This window comes from Morone saxatilis, unplaced genomic scaffold (assembly GCF_004916995.1).
Source record: "Morone saxatilis isolate NCDOM2014 unplaced genomic scaffold, NCSU_SB_2.0 Contig1, whole genome shotgun sequence".
NCBI classification, from domain to species: Eukaryota; Metazoa; Chordata; class Actinopteri; family Moronidae; genus Morone; species Morone saxatilis.
The window spans coordinates 20,050,290-20,055,369 of record NW_023339651.1 but is presented as its reverse complement, the minus strand read 5'-3'; positions in this window follow the sequence as shown (position 1 = coordinate 20,055,369).

Below are 5,080 nucleotides of genomic sequence, written 5' to 3'. Positions count from 1 at the left end.
TTACACACTGGACCTTTAGGTTTAAGCAAGCAAGCTTCAAACTGCTTAGTTAAAGTTTGGGAAGATTGTAGTCCTGATAACATGAAACAAAGTGATTTCGAACACAGGCAGATGACAAAATTTGTGTGACACAACCCATTCGGCTTAGTGGACACACAAAGTATACTTTCAGTTTAAGAGGCTCTGCATATGCCTTTTGAGAGCGGACAACAAACATTGACATGACCACAAGACAGCATGTTGTTTTAAAGGACCATTGTATGGGATTTAGTGCCATCTAGCGGATCTCTGCAGATTGCAACTAACTGAACACTGCTCACATCTTGATTTGACTACCTGGAAATGAGAACGGGCTGTGAAGTCTGAAGGAGAAACTACGTTGGCTGCGAAAAACACAAAAGGTTCCATCTACAGCCAGTGTTTGGTTGTCCCTACTGGGCTACTGTAGAAACATGGCGGTTCAACATGGCGGACCCCAATGAAAGGTGACCCTGTGACATCTGTAGATAAAAACTTCTCATTCTAAGGTAACAAAAACACAACAATTATATAGTATAGACTAACCTGTAACTGTTAACCTGCATCTCTGTCTATGGTTGAATGAGCCAGGAATTTGTAGATGTAAGTGTGAACTTCTGATTTCGTCAGTCAACACAATCTGAGTAAATAACACTCACATTTGTACTTTTTCATGCTTTATTGAAGATACATTTACAATCCAGCCAGAAGAAGTGTGAACTCTAAGATGACTCCAGTGTAATGGGGTACTGTGGTTGAAAACAGTTACTTTAACAAATGTGATGACACTTGTAACCCGTATTAGAGTGTCATCCCATTTGTTGAAATAACTGGCGCTCTGCCCTATCAAAAAAAAAGCCTGATTACCAGCAGTTTATGCTCTGTATAATAGAGATCTGTAGGAATGATAAATATCAAAGGACAGAAGAGGAAAAAGGCCACAGAAGCATTTCTTAAGACTAAGACCTCAATCAGTCAGCAGTCAGTCAGATAAATGGAACAGAGGGGAGAAAGTTGGCAGTGCTGCTCCTCTCAAAAGAGAGGTCGCAATGCTACGATCACTGCAAGAATGATGTCAAAGCTCAAGCAGGTATTTTAAAGACACTGCTTGCTCTAGTAAATGTGTTTCTCGCATCAGACCAACCAGGTGTTAAGAATAAAGACCTGATCTAACAAGACATACATGATCCACAGAGATACTGGAATCTATATTGTGCAGACCAAGCTATGTTAAACATACTACAAGAACTGGTAATGAAACAGTCTCAGTCTAATTCTGATGCGTTCTTTTCAGACGAAACAAAAACATTTTTTCCAGGACCTTTCCAGGATATTTTCCAGGAGGTTTTTCTTGAAAATACAGGACAGCACTTGCTCAGAAATGGACATGAAAGCTGCGGTTTTGGGCAAATTGATAATTTGGCCCCAGCCCATAAGTGAAACTTCAAATCAAGTATACTTTATTTCATTTTACAGAAAATTCCTCTTTTAGAAAGTCGAAGTGTTCATTGGATGTACAATTAACACAACTCTGCATGTATTTCTGCATGTATTTAACAACCAGAGCAACAAGACATTTGATCATTAATAAGCTGTGTGCATTCATGTAAGAGAATTTCGCTCGCCGCTCTGGAAAAAATAGACTCAATGCTCAAAAGATCACTGCAAGTTGGTTCCACTTTACACCAATAGTCAAGTCTTATGCACATTTCCAGTTAACATTTCCAGGATATTTGATCTTTTTCTTTTGATATATCTATTTTTGGAGGCTGTTATTGCCTATAATTGACAGAGACAGCTGAATAATGATAGGAAAGGACAGAGAGAGGGGATGATACGCAGCAGAGGGCCACAGGTTAGAGTTGAATACATTGCAGCAAGGACTCAGCTTTGGTACATGGGGCGCCAGCTCTACCAGGTGAGCTACCAGCCCTGATATTTGGTCATTTTAATCAATTTCCAGGTGTTTCCATGGCTGGAAAACTAGGGTCCAAATTTCCAGGCTTTCCAGGTTTTCCAGGATGTGTGGGCCATGCAATATCCTGTTAGTGATGTGCAATCTAAATAAATGAATTCAAGACAGAGTAATAGGATAATCCTATAACATATTATGTACAGTCCAGAAACGTATCACTTTGGTGTTAACCTTAAGCCCCAAGCATGGGGAGACTATTGTATATAGCACTCGTAGCAAATGTTCAACACAACATTTGTAATAGTGTTTGATGTTTTATATTGTTTAGGATTTTTAAATACAATGCATAACGTAAAAAGAAAATAGGTTTAGCAAAATAAAAGAATAAGCATCATCAAAGTAATAAATCATATTATCATAGGTCAAAACATTGAATATTTGGCTGAATTCTAAAAGCCAGAAGTGTCACTAAATAAAGAGCCGTTTGGGAGCCGAAAGAGTCGGCTGTTATTCCTGAGCTGAGCCAAATCTAAAAAGAGCCAGAATTCCCATCCCCAATGCCTGTAGCTCGTGCCATGGCTGCCAATAGTTCCTCAAAGGACAGTGATTGGTCCGTGACCACTCTGTTTGGACACAAGCGCTTGAAGCCTGGCAAGATGGATTCTTTCCTGATCTCTTGAGTCCAGCCGCCTCGCAAGGTTATGGCCACATGGCGATGTCTCTGAAAGGAACCTTGTCAGGGCTAGAAAAACAAGCAGTTAGAGGCCATGGTCCAGCTGGAAAAGGTCGGCTGACCGCCTGATTGGCTTCCTGCTGACTCCCCACACACGAATGACAAGAAAAAGGCCATTTGAAGCTTAAAAATGAATCTAATTAGTAATTAAAACTAATTTCTGGGTGATTGTGATGCTCAGAAAAAAGTCTATTAATCATTTCACAGCTGTTCCTTCTGTAATATTGTATGTATGTGGGTCTTGTTTTGCAATAACGACTGTGGCCACTACACCAAAATCTAGCTTACAGACTGACACCCTGGCCTATTGTTCTTACCATAGTCGTGTACGCACACAGTTTTCCTGTGTAATGATGTAGCATTACTGACATTTCAGGCGGGCTCACTTGCCGTTTTTTACCTCCAAATAAGATGGTTTAAATAATGCGGCTATACTGTTATCTTGTTTACAACCTGTCTGGCCTGTCCCATAGAGAAATTGTTTTCAGCTGCTAGTATGACGCAAAAACTGCAGGATGCTATGGAGAAAAATAGAACATAGTTGTCTGGAGGCACATATGAGACTGACAATGTCGTGACCCTAAACGTAATGAAAAAGTGCCATAGTGAGCAGGAGAACTCTTTTTAGTGATGTATGATTGAACTGTTCTGTGAAGAAGTATGGTGATTTTGTGAACACATTTATATATTATTTAAGTTGCCAACAGTTACCTATTTACAAATCCTACAGTTACGGAGCAAAAGCATTCATTTGGAGTTGTGTTTCTGGCCACATCAGTTGTGAACTGTTTGTTATTACATAAGAGTTTATGGGAATGGAAGCATCTCTGTCCCCCTCTGTATTGCAGTTATAAGTTATATATACAAAATGCACTGCTACTAGATGTTGCAATAGAGCACAGCATTTCAGACCAAAACAAATGGGTCCATTAAAAAAACTAGTTATTTCTTCCTCGCAGATAATTGTAAAACACACTTCAAACTGGATAAAAAACAAAATAAACAGTTAGTTGTTCCACAGTCTTTCCAAAAATCACCAAAGCTTGTTTGGTTGAAATTAAGCCTTAATTCCCTGAGTTAGATGTGAAAAGACTCGGAAATGAGCTACAATTGAGGCAACATAGCTAATCCTTGGGGACAAATGCACCCGTCAAATAAAATAAAAAAAATAAAATTGCTTGTTTTTGCCACTGACAAGCTCAGAATGTTAATGTGGCAAGGAACCCTACAGAGAACCCCTATTTGTTTAACAAGAAACAGCTGTTAAATCACTATCGCTCGCCACCAGACTAAATAGACAAAAGTGGTAATTTTACCTCACTGGTCATAAGACATTGTAAGTTCATTCAAGGTGGACAATAACAAAATAAAACTCACCAAAACAGTCTTTGTTTGTCTTTCCACCATTCCAAAAACCACCAACTCTGCTTTGGTTAAAATAAATCCTTAAGTCAGAAAAAAAAGCAGTTTACAAGAACAATGTTTTGTTTTCATGCTATGAATTATCTACTGGTTAAGGAGGCCAACTTCTTTGCCAGGGACATCTTTAGCAGTCTCTTATAATATCATGTATGTAGCCAACATAAAGTGCATATTAAATGGTCCACTGTGCAGGATCTAGTGGCATCTTGTTGTATAGTTGCAGAACTTTCCAAGCGTGAGGGAGAGAGACACATGAAAACATGGCGGGCAACCCACGACATCTGTATATAAAAATGTCTGAAGGTAATGAAAAAACAACAATTTTTATTTACAGGTGATTAAAACCCATTTGGGTTATTGTCTTAAAACAGGACACAGTTAATCCTGATGGCTAGTTAGAGCTGTGCAAATCTGCTAATATGCGTCTTTTTTATATATAAAAAAACCTTCCCTCTCACCCTCAATAGTCAGTTGTACAGAAATAACGTAGTACACAGTATGGGAAGTAGCAGTACCCCAAATCCAATGCGGCCGCACCACACGAAGGGGCTGAGAATGGCAGGGCCAAGTGCTGTGGGACTTCGAAAACTTCACCAGATGACAAACAGGTCGGCCACAACAACAGACAATAGTGGTGGTAGACAAGGAGCAAGAGAAAGCGGTGGTGATGATGTGGATACCAGCAACGCCAACATCAGAAAGAAGGAACACCGAAGAAGGTTTGAAAAAGCTCCAGGTTGAAAGAAACGTGGGGCCAGATGTGGAAAAGTCAAGGCAAGTGTGATCCCGTGGGTAAGTAAGGAGCACTCGGGCAGTGACCCCACAAACTGGAGGAGTTGCTCAAACAGATCCCAGGAGACAAACAATAGACAAGAAGCTCAGTCCAGAAGAGCGCAGTCTAGAACAGCTAGATACTGTGCAAGACCTCAACCTCCCAGTGCTCTGGTAGAGGACCCGGGCTTGAGGATGACACAGATACCACCCCAAGAGGG